Below are 16,262 nucleotides of genomic sequence, written 5' to 3'. Positions count from 1 at the left end.
TATATTCTGGCCAGCTTTCAAGTTTTTCTCAGTGTTGAATTTTCACCAGGATTTTCTCTACATTGAGTGTTTTTTATAAATGCTTATTAGACTAACAACATTGTAGCAGCATTTAGAAATATTGTAACAGGATTTAGGGGTGTCTGGGTGGCTGTCAGTTAAATGTCTGACTCTTGATTTCGGTTCAGGTCATGATCTCAGGGTCATGAGATCAAGCCCCAAGTCAGGCTCTGCACTCAGCACAGAGTCTGCTTAAGATTCTCTCTCTCCCTCTCCCCCCAGCTCACATGCACACTCGCCCTTTCTCTCTCAAATCTGCTAAATTAGAAAATAAACATTAAAAAAAATAACAGGATTTAGGCCAGTTCCGGTACATACTAAGTGTAAAGTAAGTATGAACTGTTATTATTATGATCATCACTATTATTTCATGGAATGCTAGATAAAAATATATATCAGTTATTCTAGCACAACAATTAAGGTTTTGCTTTATTCTAACTATGTTCATGTCTACTCATAATTTTTTTAAAAATTAGTCTAGAATGTTAGTTTTTGAATGGATGACAGATCTTTGAGTATTCAGTGTGCATGTGTATATATATATATATAGATATGCATGTATATTCTGGCCAGCTTTAAAATATATATATATATTATAGAGCGGACGGGTTAGAAGGAGAGAGCTTTATTCTAACTATGTTCATGTCTACTCATAATTTTTTTAAAAATTAGTCTAGAATGTTAGTTTTTGAATGGATGACAGATCTTTGAGTATTCAGTGTGCATGTGTATATATATATATATAGATATGCATGTATATTCTGGCCAGCTTTAAAATATATATATACATTATAGAGCGGACGGGTTAGAAGGAGAGAGAGAATCTTAAGCAGCCTCCATATCCACGCAGAGCTCGATCTCACAACCCTGAGGTCATGACCTGAGCCAAAATCTAGAGTCAGACACTTAACCTGCCGAGCCACCCAGGCACCCTGTTTAGTATATTTTGATGTTACTACTCATTACCATTTTTTTGTAAAAGTTTCTGGATTTTGATTTATAAAAATGTGATGAATCAATGCATATATATTTGAATAGGTAATACGTACATATTATACTCAGTTAAATTGACACAAAAGCATATAAAGTAGAAAGCAAATCTCCCTCCAACCCTTTCGCCCTAGCCCTGCCCTCCACACCCATCCTGGGCCTCTCCCTAGAGACGAGGCTTCTTCTTAATAAATATGTTTTTAAATGAATATTTTGGTATTTCTTTTGCCCATATTATTTAGTAAGGAGTAGAGTGTATATGCAGATTTACAGATAAAACAAGTGTAATAGGATCAGTAAAAATCATTTTCATTTTTGGCAGGAATATAATATTTCCACGTTAGTACAGTCGGGAGGCGGGGAGATCCCGTTATATTTTTCTGTAGTAACTATTAGGCTCCTGAAGCCCTAGCCAACTCAAGAACCGCGCGGTGCGGCGGAAACCCAGGTCTCCGTGCCTTCTGCCCGCTCCCTGGCCTCAGCCTTCACCCTCCCACCGTCCCACCCGATCTCGCAAAGGCGGCACCACGCACTCTGCTAGTGCGCAACCTAAACAGGACTGTGCTTAGACGCCGGGGTTTATTCATTAAAGGATTTTAGCTCCATCCACCTGATTAAAGTATTGCTGTAACTTTCCTCCCGAGTTCAGGATTATTTATTTCCTGCATTAACTCTCCCTTTGCCTGTGTAGGCAAGGCCTGAGGTGTGTGGCCTCATGCATACACGGGGATATTTTTTCATCAGCTTGGATGGAACTGGGAACACCTGGAGTTAACTAGCTCAGCAGCCAGTTTTAGCCCCCACCCTTTCATGGGGTGAGATTTAAATACGATTTAAAAATATCGCCTAGACCAGGTCACTTGAAGGGAAACTTCTAAAGAAAAGTTTGTCCCTTTCCTCAGCGACAGAAGCTGAACAGATAGCTTTCTAAGCCAGATAATGAGAAATGCAGAAAAGTTCTGGGGTCATAAGGAATGAATGTATATACATATTCTCTATTTTTAAAGCATATCATGTATAAATTGTTATCCCCAGGTCTTTGGGGTAGTATGCAGAAGCTTTTGGCCAACCCTGAACATTGGCTGTTTCTCCCTTCTGGAGCCTGTTTTCTCATCTTTCCAAAGAGATATTCCTGAATATTGAATAAACTGAATTTGTATAAATCTATATTTGAAATGAACCAGGGAAATTACACTTTAGAGAAATTCTGTAGTGAATTCTTTCATGAAGAGGTAACCTCTGATTTATTTTTTGTGAATCTGCGTCCACCCTGCTTAAAATAAGGCAAAGCTAGAATTCCTCATAGGAAATACGGAAATTTTTTCCCATAGGAAATCCCATAGCCTGTTTTGCCCAGCTGAATGACTTTGTTAGCTGATTTTTTTTTTTTTTTTTGGCTTTTTTATTAATCTGCTTTTGCTCTATGTGGGTGGGTTAGAAATCCTGAACAAGATGCACCCGTGCCACTGTTGGGGCTTCACTGTTGCTTACGCTTGCGTTGCTGGCTGCCGGCCTGGGGGTTTCCGCTGTCCACGTCACCTCCTGCTTCCTGGCTGAGGCTGTTCGCTAAATACTGTGCTCTGCTCCCGCTTCTCTGGCCACACGACGCAGCCCACCCCACCCCAAAAAAAATTCTGTAACAGCATTCTGAAGTTCATAATCTGTAAGTCTGCCTTGTGAGACTGTAAATCCCATTGTCCTTGGAAGGATAAGTACCACTTAAAAATGAGAAATGGGACACAGCTTCTATTTCTTAACCTCAGGTACCTTATCAAAAGCTGGAAGTTAGACTCACGAGTTATTTACAGCCATGCCGTTTTTTGGCGAAGATGAACAGCAGGGGCTGGTGGAAGGTGCTTTCACAAATAAAACCATTGTTTACCACAGTGAAGATCTTTTTTTTCCTTCCAAATTTTGACATGGAACATGCAGCCTTGTTGACACTCCAGGCCACATTATCCAGTGAGGTCACGCGACTGCGCCCAGCCAGCAGGAAGTTAGCAAATGCAGATGAGAGCATCTGAAAGGAAATTTGGACAGTGTTGACCCACTGTCAAAAGTACCTTTGCACTTGTCTTTGCACCTTTGATTGTGTGACGCACCCTCACTTCGGCTCTGATGCGGGGAAAGAGCACATTCTGAGTGCTGGTGACCCTTCTTAAGCTCCCAGTTAGGGTTTCTGGGCCTTCCTTGTTGTGTGTCCAACAGATACTTTTGCCATCTTTGGAGGAATCAAGCCTCTGGGACTTGGTCTTGACACCACATCAGTCCTATCTGCTATAAATAATAGCTCCAGAGCCAAGGCAGATGGTTTCTGAGAGCAGAGAGGGAGATCTACTAGCATCCCAGTATGTTTGCAGCCAGTCATCTAAATAGGCTTTTTAGGTACCGAGATAATGGTGAGGGTGAGCCTCTTGGGAAGGTTTATGAGCGCACCTGCACTCAGTCCTCAGTGACAGACTTCTGCCTCTGTTGTTTTAATCTTCTGTTGCGCTCCCGGGTCTGCTTTTGGTGGTTGTGGCTCTTCTATGATCGCTTGCATGTGTTTGCTTAAAGGCTTGCCCTTTTCTTAGTGCCGAAGACATAAAGTTGAGTGAAATAACCCTGTCCGTACACGTTCAATCAAGTTTATTCTACCACCTTTGGTGTTTATGGTCTAAAATAAGGGACCAGCCAATGAAAAACCCTAATAAGGACTATTAAAATGGGGATTTTCTCTGAAAAGTAGAAAAAAGTACAACTAGCAGCATCTGGGTGGCTCAGTCAGTTAAGCTTCCAACTCTGGATCTCACCTTAGGTAGTGATCTCAGGGTCGAGAGTTCAAGCCCTGTCTACCTACAGAAAGGAAGGAAGGAAAGAAGGGAGGGAGGGAAGGAAGGACTACAGTACACACTCTCTAAGTTTAATTAATATGGATTAGTTTTTATGTGTTTCTTATAAGCCAGTATCTTAGTCTGTTCAGGCAGCTGTAACAAAACACCACAGACCAGGGGGCTTATAAACAACAGAAATTTATTCCTCACAGTTCCGGAGGCTGAAAGTCCAAGGTCAGTGCCGTCGTGGTCAGATGAGGGCTCTCTCTGGGTTGTAGACTTCTCATATCCTCATGTAGTAAAAGGAGCCTCTGTGAAGGCTCTTTTATAAGGGCACTAATTTCACTCACGAAAACTCTGCTCTCAAGACCTAATCACCTCCCGAAAGTTCCACCTCCTAATACCATCACATTGGGCATTAGAGTTTCTACACGTGAATTTAGAGGGGCACACGGCAGGGAAATCAGATAAGGTATGAAATAGGTAGTATATTTATTCATATCATTTCCTTCCGTGCATTCATCCACCCATCATCCTCTCTCCCCCCACTACCACCACCACTCTTTTTGGTCTTGGAGTGCTAGTCTGCATGAAGTCCTGCAGCTCAGAAGACTTGACATATTCTGCTGAATGAAAGACTGAAGACTCCTACCTCTTATGAAGCTCACCCCGTATTTCTACCCTCTCCCTGAATCCTGCAATTCCTCCTTCTCTGAAATGTTTGCTTGCTGATGAGAAGTTTTATCTCTAGTGTCCTCAGAAGAAGTAAAACATAGTTCTCCAGTGTCATCTTGTTGGGGTTATTTTATTATCAGCTTTGGGAAGAGAAAGAAAAACTTAAGAAACAAATCTTTTATCTCAGATTATTGGCAGACTTGGGCTGTTCTGAAGTGCAGAAAGAATGACAAAAGTTTCTCCAGGACCCTCACTTTGTGCATTTTCCCCTCTCTGGTTACCATTGCCAAAGGCCCCAGACTATAGGCAGTGTGTTGTATCATATCTGATAAGGCTGAGTAATAATGCTGAATGTGTGGCATCTGAATCCCCGGTCTCTAACTGTAGGGCCGCGGACAAGCAACTTAACCCTTCGAAGTTAAATCTGCTTTTTCATTTGTGCAATAGTGGTGACAACAAAATCTATTTCTTAAGGTTGTTATGTGGATTAATAAGATAAAGAATATAAAGGACTTTTTCCAATGCCTGTATACTGAGTTCAGTCATTACTTTTTTAAAGATTGTATTTATTTATTTGAGGGGGGCAGAGAGAGAACACAAGCAGGAGTGGGGGGGAGGGGCAGACAGAGAAGCAGGCTCCCAACGTGGGGCTCTATCCCAGGATCCTGGGATCATGACCTGAGTCAAAGGCAGATGCTTAACCAACTGAGCCACCCAAGCACCCCATGAGTTCAATTATTATTGATTATTGTTAAACATTCGTATTAAAATATATCCTCAGTTCCCTTCATCTGTCTTTGATATATCAGCTGTACACTGAGAAACATGACTTTGTTTCTGCATGTTTAAATATTTTTCAGCATCACACTTTTAAAATGTGATTTGACGCTTTTATTAATATGTAATTAATACATATCCTCTTAATGCTCACAACAACCCTGGAGAAGAGGTAGTGGTATTATCCCCGTTTTACAGATGAGGAAATGGAGATGCAGATAAGTTAGGTAACTTCTCCAAGGACTTAATGCTGGCAGTTGGTCCAGTTGTGGTTTAATCAGACGATCTGACTCCAAAGCCACACGATTGGGCTCCTTTTCTAGTGCTTACCTCCATGTGTCACCGACCTTCACCTGTAAAAGGGAGTTATTCATCTCACCCACCAGACCCTGAGTATCTTGAGAACAGGCCTGTTTTATTGTATTTTGTACCCTTAGTACTGGCATACAGTGCCTTGCACACGTAACAATATGACTGTCTAGCCTCTGTGAGCCACTCTGGACTCCTTCCATTCCTCTCAAGATATTGGCCCATGCTGTTAGATCTGTCTGGAATGCTTCCCTGATCAGTTTTAACTGTAGCTTGAGTATCCTGTTCAGTTCTGGGTATGGTTATGTGGTCGACAAGGACATTGTTGAAACCACATCATTGCAAGGAAGAACTGAATAGCGTTGGGAGAGGGAAGATCAGAGGGGACCGCGACAACTCTCTGCAAACATGTAGTTATCTTGTTGTGGATGAGGAATAAGAACAGGTTCTTCCAAGGGGCCTGGTGAAAACAGATTTCACATTTTCATAAGGAAAGACCTTCTAAACATCAGCTGGGCAAAGGTGGAATGAACTCTGTAGTGAGTGCCAAATCTTGAGAAATATTTTGACAAATGCAGGCAGCCGCTCTCTGAATGGATATTAGTAGGCTTTATTTTTTAATCAGACAGGAACATTTACATTGGTAAGTGTCTTTCTCAAGGTTATAGCAGTCTAAGGAAATTCATTCTCTCTCTTTACATTCCCGTCTCACAGATTTCTTAAAACTTCAGTCTTGAGTTTCTTTTAACTAGAGAATAAGGCTTAATTGTTTAGTTTTGTTTTATGGAAGCTAGTCATTGTTATCACTTTTGGAAAGGTTAAATTTATGAATATAAATAAGCCCTAGTTGTTACACTTGTGTTGTTCCTCGGGGCTGGAGATAAGCTTGTCTCTTTGTAAGAGGAAAACAGTTAGCCTAGGGCATTTGTTTTGTCTTTATATTCTTGGTACCATCCAGTGTTGTAATTGAGGTCAGTGAATGCCCAGGGTAGATCGTAAAATTTAAATGCTCGTAATATTTAGAAGGCCTGGGAATGTCAGATTCCAAATCTTATTTCTCTCCATGTTTCAAATCAGTATTTTTTTCACCACCTGAGTTAGTACCAGTTTAATTCAGTCTCGTTAAACAGAAGTTCTATAGATAGGAGAGAGGTACATTAGCAAGAAGCATCGAGGTAGAAGGACTATCACATTTGGATACTATGTGGTAAAGTCACCCATCTAGAAATTGAAGTGAAAAATACCTGTCTTTTAGCGCTAACGCTATGTCCAGCTCTGCAGTGACCTCCCTTAACCCCGATTCACCATGTTGCATGCCATTGTTTAGCTGTTAACTGCTTTTAACCATTTACATGTAGAACTGTAGCAATTTAAACCACTAGGTATTTTTTTTTAAGTAAGCAGAATAGAAAACTATTTTACATTTGATTAAGTGTTTTATTTTACTTTTCCCCTTCAAATGAACTTTGCACGGTCTGTTTCATGAGGAGTGTGGTTTGCTTTGGCGTGTAATCCCCCAAAGCCAGGCTCCTTTTATCATTATTGCTTAAGTCATATATTTTTACACAAAACATCTTATTACCTTAGTTTTATTTTAAAATCAAAGCAGAGTTTGCAAAAAGTCTATGAATCACACTGAAAGAATGTTAACGAATAGTACCTCTGAATTTCCAGATTTGGGCATTTCTGATCTTAAAGAATATGACTGTAAGCAAAAATATTATGCAAGCTGAGTAAAGTTTAGATAAATAAGGACCAGATGGAACTATAGAGACTTATAAAATATAATGCAAATATTATCCCATTTCCTTAAAATAAATCTATATTTCAGTATGAAAAATTATATTCATATGATGAGTATCAACCTTTTGCTAAATCAGTCTTGGCAAGGGAACTCCATTTTAAGTAAATATAAAACAGTTTCTTTTCTGAGTTTGAGAAGGGAAAGCTTTTCAGAGTCTTAAAATGTGAAACTTTTTATATATTCATTGCAGTTCTTATATTAGCTGTTTTATTGCTGTGATTTTCATTCCACATTTTTGTTACTATAGTGTGCAAGAGTTTGCAATCCCTGAGCTTGAGTTTTAGGATAGCTTATATAGTCCATTGCTTTAACACACACACACACACACACACACACACACACACACACACTGCTGTTACTGCTTCCTGTGTAACTGATCATTTAATCCATACTTTTAGTCAAGAGCCACTAGGATTGCTGAGCTAACACTCATTTATGTCGTCTATAATTTATTACCCAAGGAAATTTCAGTATTTCAGAATAGTAGGTGCCGGACGTTGTGATCCGTTTTCTTTCTCTTGGAGGGTTTGGTCAGTATGAATCTTCATACCCGACCCGAAGCATATTAGAATAAATGAATAAGTTGAGATTAGGATATAGAGAATCACTCTTTGTTCCTTTCATAGCATAGTTTTATGGGGATTAGTTAAAGACTGTGATTTGAGATTCATAGAAAATCTATGTAGTGAACCCTAATTTATTAGAGTATCCAGATTTCAAAAAGTAGGATTTCAAGTATTATAAGTTCTTTTGACTTTTGTTGACTTCCCTTGTTTAGCTACGGCTTCTTCGGGTTTTGTGAACAGAAACAATTATTCAGCCTATGAAGTTGGCAAGCAAAGCTATATCAGTTTGACAAATACTGTACTTCTTCTAAAGTAATAATCTTTTACTGTATCCATGGTAGGAAAGCAGTATATTGAATGTACACTTGACTCTGAGATTCATCAAAATTATAAAATTAAAATAAAAGGAGAAAAAAATCCTCTTAGAATAAAGGAAATGTGGCATTTATGGACTACGTTCTGCCACAAGTCCTGCATGTTCTTATGAGATACTGAAAGTAATCTAACATTTTGCTTCTTGTGAATCAGCAAGGGCATGCCAAATACCTTTTGCATCAAAGCAGGGGGCTTAAAGGTGGGGAAGATTAGCATCTTTGCAACTTGTCTTGAATCATCTTTGCCCTTTACATTTGTAATGGGTTCAAAAATATATGGAGCTACAAAACACATGGAACGAAATTATAATAACATATGCTGCAGCTGGAAAAATGCATTCAGTCTTCCATCCTTGGGTTAATCAACCTACTGCCCCACAATAGGGAAAACAGAGACCTGCCTTTGTTGACAGTCCTGCCATCCCTATTATAGATAGCCCATGTTTGCGTGTCTACCTTTATCACCTTTCACGTTAGACTTCCCAGCTATGTCGTAGAGAAGTATCGGCAGGGAGAAGCAACAGTAGGAAGTACAGTCCGTTCTTGTTATTCGTGGCAATTATGTTCTATAAAATCATAGCAAACCCTGAGTTCGTGAATACTGAACCATTACTTCTAGGGTAAATACAGAGATAGCTTCCTCTGGTCACAACATTTTTTAACAGTCAATAAATACATAACCTTGTTTTACATGTATTACTTTTTAAAGATAGGTTATTTTAATATCTGTTGTTGATTCATTAACATTGAACTCATGGCCAGCAACACTGTAACTCATAGATGAACAAAAGTTATCTAATGTGTATTTTTCCCATATGGCACATCACAGCCTCCTCCTGCTTAGAAACATACGACAGCACTTCAGTCTTGGGCTTGGGGGCTGTTCTAAACAGCAAAAGAACAAACAAAAAGCACAAAAATACAAAACCTGTGGCACTAAAAAGACCACAAAAAAGATGCTTATTCACAATATGAGAGCTGAAACCCGAAAGCAAAATGTCACCTTGTTCGACTTCAGCTGGGAACAAGTGAAATCGGGCAACTCAGATTTTTCACCACTTTGCCCATGTCCACACATGACTGTGAATGCACCAGGAACATTGTTTTGGGGGAGTGGGTGAATTTGCAAATATGGAACCCACAGACAGTGAAGACTGACTATACTTAATGAAAACAAAAACATCAGAATCCTGGGAACAGGACTTTTGCAGTCTGGCTTAGATCATGTTTGCATCCAGATGGTCCCTTGTGGGGGCTCCTGGATGGCTCCCTCAATTAAGCATCTGCCTTCGGCTCAGGTCATGATCCCAGGGTCCTGGGATCAATCCCTGCATCAGGCTCCCCGCTCAGCAAGGAGCCTGCTTCTCCCTTTCCCTCTACCTGCTGCTCCCCTACTTGTGCTCTCTCTTTGTCAAGTAAATAAATAAAATCTTTAAAAAACAAACAAACAAAAACAAAAAAAACAAATGGTCCCTTGGCCTTAGCCCTGAGCAGTCCATGACTTCAGAAAGAATAACCTAAAGGGTTTCCTGGGTGGCTCAGCCAGTTAAGAATCGTTCAGACTCTTGATTTCCCCTCAGGTCTGATTTCCCCTCAGGTCATGATTTCAGAGTTTTAAGATCGAGCCCACATTGGGCTCTGCACTGGGTGTGGAGCCTGCTTAAGATTCTCCCTCCCTCTCCCTCTGCCCTTCCCTCTTGTTCTCCCTCTGAAAAAGAGAGGGAGAGAAAAGAAGAAGAACCTAAAATATCCTGTGTATAATCATTCTCGAAAAGCAATCAGGGGGACCCTGGCTGGCTCAGTTGGTAGAGCATGCAACTCGATCTCCGTGTTGTAAGTTCAAGTCCCACGTTGGGTGTAGAAATTACTTAAAAAGAAAATCTTGAAGGAAGGAAGGAAGGAAACAAGGAAGGGAGGAAGGAAGGAAAAAAGAAAAGGAAAGAGAAAAAGGAAGGGAGAGAGGGAGGGAGGGAAGAAGGAAGAAAGAAGAAAAAGAAAGAAAGCAATCAGTTGTATTCTCAGTTCACCATGATTATAGGAAAAATAGAAATTAAAAAATGGACCGAGGCTGGCGTCATTCATCCTGGGAGTCATGAATTTCAACCACTGTGACATACATTCTTTCCTTCATGTCCCGTGTAGGCCCCCCTCAACCTTAGAGATGTGTGTGTTGGGAGTCCTCATTAGCAGTTATTCAACATTTGTTTGGCCGACACTTTGTTCACATTACATACATAATCTCATTTCAGCCTCAAACCCTAAAAGGTAGGATTTTTTCCGTTTGACAGAGACGGGAACACTGGTTCAGTGAGGTTAAATACCTTAATAGAAGTATCACAAAGCTGTGGTAAGTGGCAGAGCTCAACTCTGAACGCAGGTTTATGTGGCCATAGCCACGATTCCCACTGTACGTTGCTGCCTTCCATTGTTTACGGGCTGGAAAATTCCTCTGGCAGACTTGATAGAGTCTGTAGGAGGTTAAAACTGATCATAAATTTTGTGCAGCTCTTTAGTTTCGTTGAATTCGAGCTGGCCAGTTGACTTGCTCTGACCAATCATAGTAAAAGTGGCATCAAATGACTTCCAGGACTTAGCCTCAAGGCCTTACGGTTTAGCTCTCTGCAGACAAGCCTGGACAGGCCTCCTGGGGGATGACGCACCTTGCAAAGAGTACATGGGGGGAGAGGGGCTTAGCTATCCTGCTGAGGCCCCCGCCAACCTGACTACAACTCATGTGAGCCCAACTGAGACAGCAGAGAGCAGAACTTGCCCCCTGAACCCAGCCCAAATTGACAGCCCACGGAATCATGGACAGACAAATGGTTAGTTTTTGTTTTAAGCCACTAAGTTTTGCAGCAAAAGATAATGGAATAGCCAGCATTCCCACCCCCTACCCCCCACCACCAGTCTCTTTCTTTTATTTTTTTAAATTTTTTTTTTTTAAGGATTTTATTTATTTGACAGAGAAAGAGAGCCAGCAAGAGAGGGAACACAAGCAGGGGGAGTGGGAGAGGAAGAAGCAGGCTCCCAGCAGAGCAGGGAGCCCGATGCGGGGCTCGATCCCAAGACCCTGGGATCATGACCTGAGCCGAAGGCAGACGCTTAACAGCTGAGCCACCCAGGTGCCCCGCCAGTCTCTTTCTGAACTTTCTTAGCCTTTGAGAGTTGGGATTCTTCTGGTCTGCCATTTAAAAGGAGGTCTTATTATTCCTAGGCAGGGCCTAAGTATATGCATAAAACAATGGCTTTCTCTGCTTTGCTTTGCACTATATATGAGTTCACTGATGTCTAAAATTTTAGAGGTGCAATGACTTTAGAAACCATGTATTTCAACTCTGTGCTTTACTGATAAGTGTCCCATTAATGTAGACCCACTTGCAAAATTGGCCGGTCAGAGCTATGAGAAAAATTAACTCCTTCCACTCCCAGTCCTGGGTTTTTCTGTCCTTCTTCCATACCGTACTGCCCCCCTACTTTTTTTCCAAATCACATTCTAATTAAAATATAATAGGGAAGCTTGGTTTTTCCATTTGTTTGGTTTTTTTGTTTTTTGTTTCCAAAGAATCTTTACACAAAGGGTTTGAGACAGAAAAGCATCATGTTGTAAAGACACTCATCTCTTTACTCACATAAGTACAGTCAGCTTTGTTCAGAGTGAGATATTCGTTTGCAGCTTTAACCCCCACTTTTCTTTTTAAACTCTCGAACTGCGGTAGACATCACAAATCAGTAACTTGTACATCTCCATGTGCTTTTTAGTGTGGAGGTGAATGTCATTCTGATTTGCACAGCACTGGACTGAGCATTTTACTACCCCCACTATATTACAACCCCTCGCTGGTTTGGCCTTCCTGCTGAGAAAGTCATCTACTATACAGAAGACACGTCTGTATCATTTCTGGGCAGCAACAGCCTCAGAGGGGAGCACTATTAAATGATGTTTAAAAGGAGCATTACTCTTCTAAGAGCACAGATCTGAACCATGGTTTCTTGCAGACAAAAAAACAATGCCCATTTTATACACAATCTTCCTAATCCTTCTTTGGTCCTCATGGGTCTTTCTTATTAGGAGGGATTTTTCCCATAAAGCAGGGAAATAAGACATAACACTCTTTGGGGACCACTGATAATATGTTTTCCCCCTAAATGTGAAATCTAATGTGAAATTTTTCTGTAGTTAAAATGTCCCTTAGGATTTTTTTTTGAGGAGAAGGGGGGCAGGGGCTTTATGAGTATGGCAAAGATTGGGTTTAATTCTAGAGTGATCCAGATTAAGCACACCTGCAAGCAGGAACTAAGCCATATATAAAGGGTCCTTTATAGTAATATCTACGACATAATTCTTTATCAAAGTTTTGTTCTGAAATGCTTGTTGAAACAACCCACTGAATATCTGGAAACATAATCTGTAAAATCTCGTTCTGTGGAAAGAGTTCACCCACACAAGGGTGCTTACTGATAGTCTTCTGCCCACAGGAGACCCATAGTTACTTTTTCTAACACGTGGCTTCTTTAAGGGTTCCGAGCCTGTGGTGACAATAATCAGATTGCCTCTTGCTGAATGTTGATACGTTGATGAGTTGCTTTATCTACTTGCCGGCAACTTGAACAGTAAAGAAAAAGGTGGCGGATGGGCTGAAGTGTGTGATGACTTTGACTCTAAATCCCCTTGGAGGAGTTTGTGATTTTTGTGGGGCTCTGATAATTAAGTCCCTCACCCTTGGCTCTTTAAGTTGCTCTTTGAGGGGCACCTGGTTGGCTCAGTTGGCTGGTTAAGCATCCAACTCTTGATTTCAGCCCAGGTTGTAATCTCAGGGTGTGAGATCGAGCCCTGAGCTGGGCTCTGCACTCAGTGCAGTCTGCTTGGGATTCTCTCTCTCTCTCTCCCTCTGCCCCTTCCTCCCTCTAAAAAAAATTTCTTTTTAAGCTAACGTAAATCCTCTGGAAATTCACATGGATTCAGCTTCCATGTGTGGTGGGCATTTTGGTTGTATATCACTAATATTTTGCCATCAGAAGCTTGGCTGGGATTTTAAAAAAAGAGAGAGAGAGAGGCTTGGTTGGATTAGAGTAAGATTATGACACGCCCTGCCAGCCTCCTCTTTCTGGGTCATTTTGATCCCATTTCTATCCCAACCAATTTCTTGATAATCATTTAGCAAACATTTATTCAGCGCCTACTCTGGGCTCAGCACCAGGATGCAAAGAGGAGTTAGAAGGGTTCCACTGAGGCTAGGACTCAGTATAGTACCTAGATCCGTGAAGAAGCTATTGTGATACTGTGATAAGTTCGGTAAGAAAGACAGCAGTGACCCACAGGAAGGTTGATCAGCCTTGCCAGGGGGAGAGAGTCAGAGAAGGTTTCATAGAAGAGGTGCCACTTGGCGGGCTCAAGTAGAATTTCATGAAACAAAGGAGATAGCAAATAAGAGAGACCATGGTGCCTTTGTATTTTCCAAATATATATAGCCTATCTCTATAAAAATACACGAGAAACTTAATACTGTTTGTTTCTAATTAGGGAGATATGGTGGCTGAGGGACAGGTGGTACAGAGAAACTTTTCAGTGTGTACTCCTTTGAGTCTAGTACCATATGTGTATATTATCTATATTTAAAAGATACTTTTTCTTTAAGAATAGAGACAGTAAGGGGTGCCCGGGTGGTTCAGTCAGTTAAACCTGTGCCTTCCACTCAGGTCATGATCCCGGGGTGCTGGGATCGAGCCGGGCATCTGGCTCCCTGCTCCGTGGGGAGCCTGCTTCTCCCTCTCCCTCTGCTGCGTCCCCTGATTGTGCGCACGTGCTCTCTCTCTCTCTGTCAAATAATTAAAAATCTTAAAAAAAAAAAAAAAAAAGAATGGAGACATTAAGACAGTGGTCCCTTAAACAATATGTGAAATTTACTAGTCAGCTACTTCCTGGGTGTCTGGTTTTTTTAATATTATCCCTAATTAATGGAATAAAGGAATTTTCCTCAAGTTAAACATGTTTCAGACAAAAACTGATATGAGAGAATTTTTAGGCAGAAGACTTTTCCTACATCTCTGAAATCCTGCCCGACCCTTCTGATGAGGGAAAACCCAACATTTGTCAGATTCTCCAACTCACCGATGAAACTCTTCTCTGGCTACAGAGTTGGCCTGTCAGTGAGAATGTAGAGCGGCCAGAGCGTAATTGTTGGTCTCATCTCAGGCAGTAAATAAGCAGACTATCTTACTTAAATTTCTCTTGTCCCAGTGAAAATCACAACTACCAAGGGGAAATTAGTTTTTTATCGTATGTCAGTCTTGGTCATCTGTACATGATTCTTAAGTCTGCCATTAGGAGGAATTAATCTGGTTTTTTTGGACTGAACTCAGCTTTTTATTTCAAACGTCATTGCATCCCTTGTATATAATTTTCTTTTATATCTGCTCCTGTAGAAAAAAATCACTCAGTGAATAATCTGGGTACACAGAAAGAGGATGAAAAAGAAATGAAAGAAAGAAAGAGACAAGAATAACAAACAGAATTAAGAGAGAGACTCCGTGTTGCATTGGGGAGAGGGCTTCCCCATCGTGCTTTGTGTAGTGCAAACCCCTAACCAGGTACCAGCACCAGCAAGTGAGGTCCATAGATCATCACCCCACCCCATCAAGGCTTCAATTTTCACTTCCACAGTGGTCTTTTTGTTCACTCTCTATAAAATGATCAGCTCATGCCCTCAAGGTTTTTACTGTGGAGTTGAGGAGACAATCATTCAACAGAATTGATGCCATATGGAAAATCCCAAGTTAGCTTTTATACAAGTGCAAAATAAAATATTCAAAACAGATGAGATGCTTGCAATAGTGGTAGGAACACAGGCTTTGGTGTTAAACAGTCCCAAGTTGGAATTTGATCTTTCCTACTTAGAAGCTGCAAAGACCTGGTCAAGTCTGAATCCTTCTGAGCCTCCATACCCCCAACCGTAAATGAGACTAATAATACTGCACTTGCTTCCTTGTTATGAGGATTGGATGGCACGAAGGGGAAGCATGCAGCGGCTTCGGCACAGAGGCGTTAAATATAATGAGATGTTCTCACTTCCTTACTATGTGCCGGCATTGTACATAAAGCTTTATGTGTAGATAATATTGTTGAAACCATATAAACATGAGGAAGCTAAGACCCGGAGAGGTTAACAGTCTTCCCGAGGCCCATGGCCAGAAGTAGCAGGGCCAGGATTTGGACTAAGAAATCTGACTCCAGAGACCTAGCTCATAATCATTTGTCTCTACAGCCTGTCCTTGGTGTAAGCCAGTAACCCACCCACAGGGAGATGATTAATACACTGCTTCTGGAATAGATGAGTTTTAGAAGAAGTCATTGGTATTGGTAGACAGAGTCACTGAGGTATTCTAGGGTGAAGGAGCGTTACTTAAATATGCAGAGATAGGGAGTGGGAGAGAAGCCACTCAGAACTGTGCCAACAAGCAGTTTTGTGTGACTAGCTCAAGACCATTAACATTTAAGAGGATATACAATGAGGAGATAAGAATCCTATGTACAGTCAACTCCAGATTTTTTGTTTAAAACAATAAAGGGCAGTCTTTCATTAATGACCCATTATTTCATCTATTCACAGTTGTTTCAAAGTAGAAAGAAAATTTTAATGTTGCCTTGTCAAATAGCTGCCTAAAATATCTCAATGCAGTATCTTTTTTTTATTATTCTGTCCTACCTTATGAACCATGTAGGTTTTGAAAAATAAATCCATTTTTCTTTTCAGTTCACTAGTCCACATTTCTAATTTAGCTGTTGGCCCCCACCTCTCACCTCTAGCGTCCCCAGCTAATGCAGCCGCCCAGAACCATAACTTCACAACACACTTTCAGCACACAGGGCACATGGTAAGAAATGTGACTTTTTTCT

At 40.9% G+C, this 16,262-nt stretch overlaps 1 protein-coding gene across 4 annotated transcripts in view; it reads left to right on the top strand.

The window, feature by feature from the left end:
* The window catches only part of PATJ (PATJ crumbs cell polarity complex component), a 336,460-nt gene that overhangs the window by 275,343 nt on the left and 44,855 nt on the right, over positions 1-16,262 (top strand). The gene's annotated exons all lie outside the window — the stretch shown is intronic.

The sequence above is a fragment of the Ursus arctos genome, unplaced genomic scaffold, assembly GCF_023065955.2.
Source record: "Ursus arctos isolate Adak ecotype North America unplaced genomic scaffold, UrsArc2.0 scaffold_12, whole genome shotgun sequence".
Classification (NCBI taxonomy): domain Eukaryota; kingdom Metazoa; phylum Chordata; class Mammalia; order Carnivora; family Ursidae; genus Ursus; species Ursus arctos.
The sequence above is the reverse complement of the archived record's forward strand: the minus strand, read 5'-3'. Positions and strand labels throughout refer to the sequence as shown.